General features: G+C 39.9%; 1 long non-coding RNA gene across 1 annotated transcript; it reads right to left on the bottom strand.

Annotated features, from left to right (window-relative positions):
• Positions 1-1,802: 1,802 nt before the first annotated feature.
• Positions 1,803-6,682, bottom strand: LOC118792879. The gene is made up of 3 exons (XR_005005633.1): positions 6,616-6,682; positions 5,430-5,496; positions 1,803-1,894 (listed from the first exon to the last, which is right to left on the bottom strand). It is a non-coding gene; the product is annotated as an uncharacterized LOC118792879 (long non-coding RNA).
• Positions 6,683-13,163: the final 6,481 nt, after the last annotated feature.

Genomic DNA, 13,163 nt, shown 5'->3' with positions numbered 1-13,163 from the left:
TTGGGGGGGGGGGGGGTGGGGGGGTGGGATTAAATCATATTTGCAAATATACTATGTTAACAGTTGTCTCTTACCTATATTTGTCCTGACGCAGACGCACTCCCTGACGCCGTTGCTCTCACTCTGGACTCCTTTGTCTGCTGCTGACCCTAAACACAGATTTTTTTTACTTTAACATATAGAACTAGGTCTAATTATAATCTACTATAAAATCTAATCATATCTCCAAAGGTATACTCCCTTTAGCAATGAAAACATGATTAGATGTATTATAATAGATCATAAACAACTATTTAACTGGGGCTGTTTCTATGGTCAAATGTTTATGAGGTCCAATCAGAGGCAAATAATGCAACAAAACCTGCAAACAGGCTCTTCTTTTCAAGTTACATTAATTGCATTAAAGCCTGACATTCTAGAATCCTCAGTCTTGTGTTTGCGTTTCCACCAAGAAGGTTTAAATATAAACAGACAGCACCAAGAACTTCCATCTAGATTCCAGTTTAAGCCTTACTTAGAATTGAACTTAGAATTGTTCCTTCACACCTGGGGTGGGTGGGTGTTACCTGGACGGAGTTGTCTCAGAGTGGGTGCACCTCCCAGTAGCTTCGAGCTACAGCTGCGATTGGCCAGGGCCTGTGCTTCTGTCTCTTGTGTTTATTTGGAACACAATGTTGTGTTGGCAACATTTATAGTGTGATTGGATAATACAGACATGAGAGAATCAACAATTACCTGCCTTGTCAGGCAGAAGTTTGAGGAGGTATCAATGTAAGTTTTTGTAGGTAAGATTGAAAAACCCACCAATGAAAGGGAGCTATCACACACTGGGGGCAATGAAATGCTTCAGGTGGTTAAAGAAGAGCATATTGTGCTTTTAACATTCTGGTTCCTACGCTCCTCTATCAATTAGCAGACAATTCTGTATAGTAGACACCAGAGGGAGGTTGAGCTGTTATACTTAAAACAGAAATCTCATTTCATCTGCCACTGTTCGCTGTGCTTTGGTGTACAGCCTAAGGTCAGGTTTACACTGAGAAATTTTATCTGCCCTTCCACTGAAGTTGTCCAAGCCACACACAAGTGAGCCCTATTTTATTGGGCACCATGACAGAACGTTGGTTTACATCATTAAGCATTTATTTACATTTATAAACACAGAGACACTGGTTTACAGTGCATGCAAACACCACAAACACACATATATACACTATATGGACAAAAGTATTTGGACGCCTGACCATTACACCAACAGGGACTGTAATGACATTGTATTCAAATACATATACTTTCATATGGAGTTGGTCCCCCTTTTGCTATAACAGCTCCCACTCTTCTTGGAAGGCTTTCCACAAGATTTTGGAGTGTTTCTGTGGGAATTTGTGCCCATTCATTCTGTGGAGCATTTATGAGGTCAGGCACTGATGTTGGACCAGAAGGCCTGGCTCGCAATCTCCGTTCCAGTTCATCCCAAAGGTGCTCGATGGGGTTGAGGTCAGGGCTCTGTGCAGGCCAGTCAACTTCTTCCACACCGAACTCATCAAAGCATGTCTTTATAGTCCTTGCTTTGTGCACTTGGGCACAGTCATGTTGGAATAGAAAAGGGCCTTCCCCAAACCACAAAGTTGGAAGCATAGCATTGTCCAAAATGTCTTGGTATGCTGAAGCATTAAGATTGCCCTTCACTGGAGATAAGGGGCCTAGCCCAAACCCTGAAAAACAGGTGTGGCCAAATACTTTTTTCCATATAGTGTACATGAATATACATACACAAATACACAGCGATTATGTATTTGCATAGATGTCCTCAGATCTTAGCTGCTGCTCTCTGGCCCTCCGAAGTCTTCTTTGTGATTCACCCTGTTTTTTGTGTCTTTAGTCTGGGCTGAAATGGCTGGAGGAGAGAGAAATAAAGAATCAGCTGTTTAAAAGTATTCAACAGAGCACAGCAAACACACACAAGATAAGGCTTTTTTTCTGTGTTCAGGTTGGGATGAATGAACACGAAATGCAAGAGACATTTCTGAAGGCCCCACCAGGCCAACCAATGGGAAATGAGCATTTGGGAGTTGGACATCTGTCTCGCCATGTGTGTGAATCATTGAATTATGATTTGTGGTGACAGGAGAGGAGTGGGCATGTGTTGTACAACATCTGAATCAGTCATCATTTCTATTGAAAGGGTTTACCAAATACAGGGCCAGAAATATGACACTCAGACAGACATGCTAAATAGCAGCTATCAAAATAGCAAACTATAAATAAATGCTATCAAAGCCATTCATTTAGCCAATATCAACCTCAGAGTCAAACTACCACACCACACAAAGGCAGCAAGAGGACTGTATAATCAATGACTTTCTTATATGTCTCTGTATAGTCCAAAGTTGAAGGCACTGCACATGGAGAGAAAAAGTAATACTCCTTTCTAGTTCATTTTTCATGGACCTGGATGGGAATTTCCTCTTACTAATAACATCATTAATAGATAATGAGTACATAAAATAGTAAAGTAGAAAAGATGTCTTAAGTGTAGATACATAGAGTACAAAAAATACCAAAAGGTAATGCCTCAATGAGCCATGCGTTATATACTACTTGAGAAATGAAGACTGATTCTTGATGAGAGGTTTCAGTAAATGTCTGAAGTTCTGTCTGAAGTTGGTTGCACAAGACGAGCCCATCTAAACCTTTATATCTAACAAACAACAATAACAGCAAGGTTAGTATGAAACATGAGAATACTTGCTGTCCACATGACACCACTATATTACTGTAAGGTAAAGAACCATGGCTCACTACTACAGTACAAGGTGGACCAGGGCTCATGACCCAAAAGTTTCAGGTTTGATTCCCCAGAGGGGCACTGTTATCATACCCATGTACCTAATCTGAATTTCCTCAGTAAATATCCAGGTGTACAAATGGATAATGTATAAACTGTAAGCTGTGTAGGTCAGATAAAAGTGCTAAACAACAGTAATGTAACCTAAAGCATTACTCCAATCTGGAGATGTGAGGTTAACTTTAAATCTACTAAGTCTGGCAAGTTTAGTGCTGCTTATGTCAGATCTTTCTGTGAGGAAATTAGAATTACTTTAGCATAAATTCTCTCCCTGACAGAAAAGACTGTGCTGGTGGTCTTCATTTAAAAATTGCAAATTGCTGCCACCTAGTGCTCAGATGCATATAGCTGTCTTAATACAGAAAGCAGAATTTGCTGCATGAAGACAGCAGGATATTTGCACAGCCCCTTGATTGAGAATGCCATTTGAAAGACTGGAAAATGATCCTGTTGCACAGCCAATAAAAAGAAACAGTGTAGACAGTGAACAGCCAAAAGAAAGACTCAGCCATACTAGCTACAAAACAGTTGATGATACAAACACTTCAGCTCCCCGAGAAAGAGAATTCTGGTCGAGCTGGGAACAAGTGTGTTTGAGGAATGTGATATTTTCATGCTTAATTTCATTTCATGACAGCATTGCTCAAGCAGAACAAGTTTGAACCTTAAAAGTTCAGGGGATGTCTACCATCAGGAGTAAGAGTGTTATGTTTCACCAAGGCCCCTCTCTCACATTACACCATGATGCCAGTAAACTGTTGGAATTCTGTTATTTTTACCTAGTACTCCAATATGACTGCTATAACTGGTTAAACTGTGTTCTTCCAACAGTTCCTTTCAGTGAGACAATCCAGAAATAATCAAGAGACATTCATGTAATATGAAAAGAGATTCATTTAACATGCACACCTAGAGGGAAAGAGCAAGAGGTTTTTAAAGAAGCTATTAAGTATTTGGGATGTTAAGGGGATTCCCCTGTAATTATCCACGAATATATTTGCATGCATATATTTTTATTAATGGTATTTTTTTTTACTTTATTATATGTAGACAAGTGTTCTATCTCCACCTATTTACTCACTTTAACTGCAATTGTTTCATGATACCAAGATAACCAATTCAGTTTCCGTTTAGTGAACAAATATGCACATTGTATTTTAAGGAACAGACATGCAAACATCTTCATTTTTTAACAAGAATACATTTCATTCAATGTATAAAAATTACTGATACAAGAATCAACCATATACAGTGATCAAGAAAACTAGGATAGAATCAGTCCTACTCTAACACAGTTGAAATACTCTGCTTATATGAATCAAGTGATGTTTTTATTAAAAGAATAAAGATATACTGCATCTTGCACATTTTGTCACATAGCTGAGGAATTTAGACAAAGATGTTTTTCTATTAACCTCATAAGAATTTAATCATCATGGGTGGATGTGATTCCCATAAATAGGCTGCACCAAAATTTTTGAACAAATAATACAAATAATTTATTTCTTGACATAAGTGGAATAAACTCAACAGATCCAGATGTTACATGAGCACATCAGAAAGAGGAGGTATCCTGTATGGCTTCCCAAATGCATTCATACAGCTGGTTAAATGTGCACACAAAAGATGATTAAAGGAAAAAATATTTTCACTGGATCACTTTTTTTGCTTAAAAAACTCCAAAAATGCAAACTTTGAAGAAAATGGACAGGCTGGACTGAGCACAAAGTGCACTTAACTAACCACTTCAATCTCCAGACTTGGAAGTCAGTTCACAGATAAAATCTTTTTTTCATGATGACATATGATCATCAACACTCCTACTGCAAAAGATTGCAGGTTTGAGCCCCATGTGGGGTGTTAATTACAGATTAAAATGTGTCACATAAAAAGAACAGAATTCCAAACAACAGAGGTATACAGCTTTCCTGCAGCAAAGCTGAATATTAATAGGACTAACCGGCAGACACAGTCATGTGAAAATGAGCTCCATAGTTAATGCCATGCTTATTTTCAAAACATGTATGAATTCTGCATGTCACAGTAATGAGGACTGCAGATACATGTACACAGTGCAGGGGACACAAGGAGCTGTCATCAACGGGATGAAGTGAGGGAGTGTTTTTAACATACATCTGTGCACATGAGCAGACAAGAGCACTTTACTTAGCTTCAGGTGCTTTCTGGATTTGTTTTTTTCAGTTCTTGGCTACAAATGTAATCTGTGATACAAAAAGTAAAAAATAAGAACTTTTACAGATATTTACAGATAACTGTCCAGGCTACAAAAGTTTTATTCATGTCTGTTAATGACAGCAGCTGTTATAACAACATTCCACCTGAATGTTATGACTGTAATGTTATTTCATTTAATTGTCCAAAAGGATGAATACCTTCTAATCACCCCACCGCATTGCCTGGACCATTCCAATCACAAAATCAAATGAAAGCTTATAATGTAGAGCAAACTTGAGCCAGGGGTTCAATGGACAATGAACACAAACAGCAAGAAAAATAACATTTAGAAATGTTTATACAGTGTTGTGGTGTGGAAAGATGCTTTCTAAAACTTGGAGACACAAACCTTTTCTTTCTTTTGAAAAATCCATCTGTCTCTGTGTTAGTTCTGGTATCACCCTTGAAAAAGTTACCTAGGGAGAGAAACATTTAGTGAGGCCCTCAAAAAACTGATGAGTTTCTTTGTCTGCTCACAGAACACAACATACCAAATGAGAGCATAACTTTAAAAGCATATAGAATTATTACATCTGAGAATAAAACCCAGGGAAAGTGTTTGGATGGACATTCCAAGTATTTGTAAATCAGCTTTGTACAGATCATTCACATGGTGCATGATTGGTACCTTTAGCTGAAGTACCTTTAGCCCTCAGGCTCTTTTTCAAATACTTACTGACATGTCCCACAAAGCTTTAAAAATCCACACGCCCAATGCTAATTGCCCTATTTACCCATCTACCAGAATAACCCAAGGTGCTGTCTAAATGTTTGCTCACATTATTAATTTGACCTCATTTTAAAACACTAACAGTCCAAATATAAGCATGAACAGAAAAGCCAGCAGACCGATGAAACCTACAAGGCAGACTATATGAGGGCAAATCTCCAAAACCATATTAATCTTATATGGCCAGAGCGGATTTTTTTTCCCAACAAAAGCACCTACTTGTCCAGCTGACCTGGTCGATCAAAAAAATGTGTGTGAGCATAGGGTTCCAAGCTTTTCAACTGTGTGACTCTATTCACGTCTGCCACCATTTTGTGTACCTATACACACACACCTGGTTTACAAACTGATGCATTTTCATCATGGCGCATCAGAGGGATGAAGACTTTGAGGGCATGCTGTGCCATGATTGCAAACAAAGAGTTAAATTACCCTGTGTTGTCTCATTGGCTTATTCTTCATCAACTGCAAGCAGCGTAAGAAATCTTAACTTTGAAAAGGTGAGGCACCCAAAAGAGAATAAAAGATGAGTAAATTCATGAATAAAATATTTTACAAATTGTGTCATTTATTCCAGGCTCATCCTAGACACATCGCAGCTCCCCTCCCTCTACCCCCAACCCCCCTCTCTCCCTAAGGGCAGCTATGCCCTAATTTAGCACCCAAAATCTGAGAGACCTTGTGACAAAACCCTTGGAGGATGCATTAGATAAGAGATTATCAAAGATCATCTGAGGTCATCTCATTGTTCCATCTCTGAAGTGTTAAAAACAGCCATCAGAAAGCAAGCCGGAGAAGCACTTACCTTGTTTCCCTCTGAGCTTCCCACGAGCTTCGACAATGTCATTCTTGTTCACATGAAAGGCCCTCTTACTGAAAAACGAGCAACACCTCAGTTTATAACACTGGGACATCTCTCTCCATTCTGACACACTCGGTATAAGCAACAAGCTGTTTTTTATAGAGACGTGCTGGTGGTTTCAGTGAAATGCTTGACTAAAACCCACCATAAACCCTGCTTAAAAACATTTTCACATTTTCAAAGTTTTCAAAGATGAAGATAAACAATAAAAGATAAAAGAAGTGGTCTTACTGGTAATTGTGAAAGAAAAAATCTAAGGCTGTCAGCAGTGCTGTCCCACCCTGTGTTTTTATTCACACACAGGAGAATAGCCACAGCTCATACAATTATGGCCTGCAAAAATTAAGTGACACTAGTAAGTAAATAATTCCAGTGTTTAAAATAACATGTTCCTCCCAAAAAGCACTGCCAATGATATGTTCTATCAAGACTCCTGTCAGTCAGCAGACATGAAGAACCTTAATGCTAATGGCTTTGAATGTATGATTTCTTTGATATTTTTGACACTAAGGCCTGATTTCACTTGTATTTTGAAAATTAAACCAATTAACCAAGTTTTATTTGATATAGCTCACAACCTTGGTATACTTTTTAATGCTTGCACAGTAACATCATTTATGTACAGTTCTATTTTCTAAAATCTTAAAGAAAAATAACTGAGTGGGTTTTAATGATTCTCCCTCACTAAAAACATACTGAGTGCCTGTTACATTACATTGCATTCATTTAGCAGATGCTCTTATCCAGAGCGACTTCCAGCACACGACACCCGAAGTGTATCCACTCAAGGTAATGTGCAACATAAAGCTTTGACATCTGTTGCTTTATTCATCAGCAAAACTATCTCATAAAATAAAAATATGAGTCAAGCAGACCAGAACAAGCTAAATGAATACTCCTGTCCACCCTCGCTGAACTGGGCATCACCAGCACTGCACTTCACTGGTTTGAGTCCCACTTCACAGACAGATCCCACCACTGGGGCACCTTAGGGATCCGTGCTTGGCCCCCTCCTCTTCTCGCTATACACAACCGCACTGGGTCCAATCATCCAGGTGCATGGCTTCTCCTACCACTGCTATGCCGATGACACCCAGCTCTACTTCTCGTTCCAACCTGATGACCTCACTGTCTCAGCACGGATCTCTGCCTGTCTTTCAGATATCTCAGCCTGGATGAGGGTGCGCCACCTTCAACTCAACATATCCAAGACTGAGCTCCTAGTCATCCCAGCCAGCCCGCCAATCCAGCACGACATCACCATTCAGCTAGGCTCAATGACACTAACTCCATACAGGTCTGCAAGGAACCTGGGGGCAGTGATTGATGACCAGCTAAAATTTACCGACCACATTGCTACGACTACCAGATCATGCAGATTCGCGCTGAACAACATCAGGAAAATCAGGCCCTACCTATCTGAGTATGCTGCACAGCTCCTTGTCCAGGCACTGGTCATCTCAAGACTGGACTACTCCAGTGCCCTCTTGGCTGGCCTACCTGCATACACTATTAAGCCTCTGTAGTTGATACAGAATGCAGCTGCACGTCCGGTTTTCAACCAGCCAAAAAGGCCTCACAGTACACCTCTCTCGGTCTCGCTCCACTGGCTCCCTATAGCTGTCCGCATCATGTTCAAAGCCTTGATGCTTGCGTACAGGGTGACCAACAAAACTGCACCTACCTACCTGAACTCACTGCTGCAACCCTATGTTTCCTCCTGACAGCTACGCTCTGCCACCAAACAGTGCCTGGCGGTCCCGTCACATTGCAGCGTAAAATCACTATCCAAGCCTTTCTCCGCCATTGTCCCCAATGGTGGAATGAACTTCCATACTTCATCCATTCTCCTGAGTCCCTCTCTGTCTTAAAAAAACATCTGAAGACACAGCTCTTCCGCTCTCACCTGAGCACCTGAAACACTACCCCCTAAAGGAACTTCTCATGACTCAAACTGTCTCCTACTAAATCATAAAATAAAATTATTTTAAAAAATTTAATCTAATGGTTTAACACACTCATTAGCTTTACCTGCTAGTCTGTACCTTGCCTGACCAACCTTTGAACCTGGTCATGCAGTGCTTCTTGTTATTGTTGACTCTGCATGGTTTCTCGCTTGTGTTGTATTGTACCTCATAAAAGTGTCTGCCAAATGAATAAATGTAAATATACATGTAAATGAATACCACTACTGGCTAGTGGTATTTTATCAGAATTGGAGAGAAACACTAATTAGAAATAACCTGTTTGTTATATTAGATACTGACTTACATTTACATTTATTCATTTGGCAGACGCTTTTATCCAAAGCGACTTACATAGGTTACAGTTGTTTTACAATGTTATCCATTTATACAGCTGGATTTTTACTGAGGCAACTGTGGGTTAGGTACCTTGCCCAAGGGTACAGCAGCAGTGTCCCAGCGGGGATCGAACCGGCAACCTTTCGGTTATGAGTCCTTCAAAAGAGCATGCCTGAAAATGAATCTATGTGTCATCCACAAAGAAACAAGGTTTACTTCTAGCCTGATGGCAATCAACCACAGATACACTTTGTATCAGGCGGACAATGTCTTCAGAGATATTTTTTCAAAAGCAGAGCAGCAGTAATATTTTCCATCCTAGCACTTTATGTGGGTTTCTGTAGGGTTTCCACAGTGGCAAGTTCGCTTTGTTCCACCCACGCCCTCCTCGAGCATCCAAGGGCTTCCAGGGCTTTCCCCACACAGTTTAAACGCACAGAACATGGCCCACTGTTGCAAAAAGCAAGGTGCCGGCCAAGCAGACAGACTGTATAGCGGTAGAGTGATGCATCCTACACCACAGAAAATGACTTACACCAAGGATCCCACAAAGAACAAGTCTTACCCATCATCGTCAGGACTCAGATCGTCTTCTATCACATCTGTTTTGTTCTTTTCATCTAGCATTTCCAGTGTTCTCCTTGTTGTCTTCGATTTGACTGTCCAGCATATCAAGAGGACAGGCGCATGTGCAGTTGCAGGAGATAGAGTTCAGAACAATATAATGCAACTCTCAAATAAAGAGAACAAGCACGTCACCCTATAACATTTGCTGTGTGTTATATTCAGACATTCCATTTTATCTTATTTTCTGCCCAGGGAAAATCCCAGGGTACTGTGAATCTCTTGTCCTGGAGAAATCCTTACCCAAAAGATGTCTAAATACACTAGACAAATCTAAAATATCTACATGATGTAATGTAATGTAATGTAAATAACTAGTCATCACTTTCGTCTATTCAAATTTGTTCGTATTAAGTCAAATTTATTAGTGTAGTTTATATAAGTGTAGACAACGCCATTTTACACATACATGATATAAGCCTAATGTATACGTAATCTACATATATGACAATATATTTACGGATGTCAGGCAGTTTGAATATTTTATTTAGACATGCATTTGGCATTCTTTACTGCCTGTGGCGTTTTAAGTGTTAGATCGAACACAGTAAGCTTAGTTTTCTAATTTAAGTTTCCCTTACCTTTTAAATTTGTCCAGGTAACCTGTTGAAAGAAAAGGAGCAACTTTTCAACAAGTGCATGCTGAACTTAATCACAACAATTGTATCTTACTCAATACTCTTCACTTGACCCATTTGTTACCACGCTGCACTCCTTGTATTAACTTCACTGCTTAAATGTGAATTCTGAGCTGCACAAATTTAGGGAATTTGGTTTGGTTCTGTTATGAATTTTAAAAAGTTATTCACTGATTACACACAATCAGGAGTTCAGCTGTCGTGCAGATGGCCAAAATTGCGAAAATTATATTGCTCCCCAGGATGCATTTTGATGCAGTCAAAATGTCTCTTAACATGGCCATCTACATTTTCCTTCAGATTTAATACACAGACCTTTAGTAAAAAGTAACAGAAAGCGAACAGAAGCTGCCACAGAAAACCTTACACCTGAAATCAAGGGCGTAGGAGGGAGTTTGATATGGGGGGGGGGGGGGGGGGGGGGGACACAACTTGCTATGAATTTTATGTCTGTATACATAATCCCAGTCCTTAAAGGAGCATGTATCTTGATTGAAGAATAAAACAATATCAGGATGGCTTGAAATAAGAAGGTATGCACGTGTAAACACCACTTAAGTGCTTTCAAGAAGAGCTGCACACCTCTGTTACTACTAAGCTCATCTGGACATAGGAGATGCACATCTGGGGCAGAGTTTACCCAACATGAAAGTGTGTCACGCAACATTAGGATGTGTCTCATTAGGCCTATATATGAGTTATTTTCCTAGTGGAGATGGAGAGTGTGACACTAATCCACATAACCAAATGTCACACTTTGATGTAACGATGACATGCCATCCGATCACAGCAGAACACTACCAATTATGGACTACACACAGCAGACAGGTTTTCCCTCACTGTATAGCCAGGGAAAACAGGTGCAACGTTGATGAAAATCTATGGCCTTGAACAACAGGAAAGCGTGGAAGTACAGTACGTACTTTGTGTACGTTTTTTTGTTTAACATAATTAAAACATTTATTCGTCTGGCAGTTTCTAAAACTTAAAATGTCGACTGAATACTGTGGTTAAGTTTTCTTCACAAAGTTGGTCACATAATTCTCCCACCGGTATTACTAGCTAGCTAGCTGATACCTCACTAACCTAACCTAAAGTACCTAACTTTACCTCAGCAATAGGCCTGTCAGTGACATAACAGTTGGCTAGCTAACGTTAGCTTGTTCATTAACGATCAGCGAAATAAGTAACAAGCTAACGTTATATATGAAAATTTACAACGTACTCAAACAGAATACTGTTCAGTAGTAGGCTACAGAGAATTTGATACCGAAAATAGCATGCGGCGAGTATGCCAGAATACTTTCTACGTCCTTGATTTACAAAGGCAGTTACCTCGTGAACTCAAATGTTTTTTTTAGCCCCGTGCTTTTTAAACGACTGTTGTAGCCAGAGCCTCTGGCTGTGTCGTCCCAGTTAATCTGCTGTGTCAACGAGCGGGAGCCCTGAGTTATCTTCGAAAATAAACACCTGTTTAATGGGTTTACTGTGCTTGCGGTCGTCGTTTAACATGAATTCAGCGTATCCTGAAATCAAATTTTGTTTAACGTACAGTGATTTCAACAGTACAGAAACTAGCTAGCTAATAGCCTAGGCGACAGTCGCTATCGCCAAATTATTCAAAAGATGACTAACATGAAAACTGGTCGCTAAATAAATCCACACACGCCTATCACTATCATCTACCATACAGTCTTTACTCCAAAAACGATCTAATGTCTGGTTTTTTCTTTTCTTTTCCCGGGGAGCGGGTGCATGTTTAACGGTACGCTTCGCTCTCTTTCAGTTTGTATGGGGGCGAAATTTGCTCTAACTGGGCGAAATCGGGGCAAATTCGCCGAGGCAAGCGAAATTTAGATGGCAAAATCTCAACTTTATGCAAATGAGAACCACGTGAGAACCAATCAGTTCAGTGTGTGATGTGTTTGGTACGTGACCTTAAAAAGAGAGGCGGGAGTAACACAAAAAGTCTGACGGAGGCTAAAGGCTACATGTAGCATGAAAGCATGTATATGATTAAAAGATGTATGGGCAACCAGTTGTGTCTACATCAACACGGGTTGTTGTTTCTATGTTAAATGAAATGAAATAATAAAAACATTTATATGATTTTACGATGTCTGGGTGACCTTATTGTATTCAGAACATCAACGGCAAAACAGGGGGTAAATAAATTGGTGGAGAGCATATACAACGCAATGTTTATGTCATTTCATCACAGTTGACAGGTTGACTTCACAAGTTTAGGCTTAGGTTGAAGTTGATTGTTCTTGCGTGTTTTTTGATAATGATCCAGTCAGTAAAAGTGGCGCGCTCACGAAACGTGATCAGGTAGAACGATATTCCGTTTCCAAATTAAACTTTTATTCTAAATTTGCCGGTTGTTGTGATACGACTACAAATGATATTTTTACTCATTTAAAGAAATTAATTTATTGGGGAACTAGTTTGGGGGGCGGGGGACAAAAACAGCCCACACAAATATTGGGGGGGATGTGTCACCCCCGGTTCCTCCGCCCCTGCCTGAAATGTTTGTGCCTCTCTAAGCACTGAGCATGTTCACCTTAAATGTTTTAGGCCCACACTACTCAAGACTTCTTCATCTTACGGTTCACATTTGAGGCACACCTTGTAACAGAAAGCAACAAATTATTACCTGATCTGACCATGCATAAAAGAAGGACAGTGACACTGTCGCTGGCACAGTGGTTGAGCTGGTTTAAAAGATGGGGCTGGATATTGCGGGATAAAGCTATTTCAGATAACCTGAGCTGGATTTTCATATTGTGTTTATTCACTGAATTCTGAACTGAAACTGATTTTATTTTTATTGTATGTTGATCGTGTGCCTGTATACTACCTTCTGAGGTGTTAGTATAGATGTGCTTGTCCTGGTGTCTTCCTTGGATGGATTTTCACAAACCTG

The sequence above is a fragment of the Megalops cyprinoides genome, chromosome 18, assembly GCF_013368585.1.
Source record: "Megalops cyprinoides isolate fMegCyp1 chromosome 18, fMegCyp1.pri, whole genome shotgun sequence".
In the NCBI taxonomy this organism is placed as follows: Eukaryota; Metazoa; Chordata; class Actinopteri; order Elopiformes; family Megalopidae; genus Megalops; species Megalops cyprinoides.
Note: the sequence above shows the minus strand (reverse complement) of the source record. Positions and strands in the feature narration are given on the sequence as shown.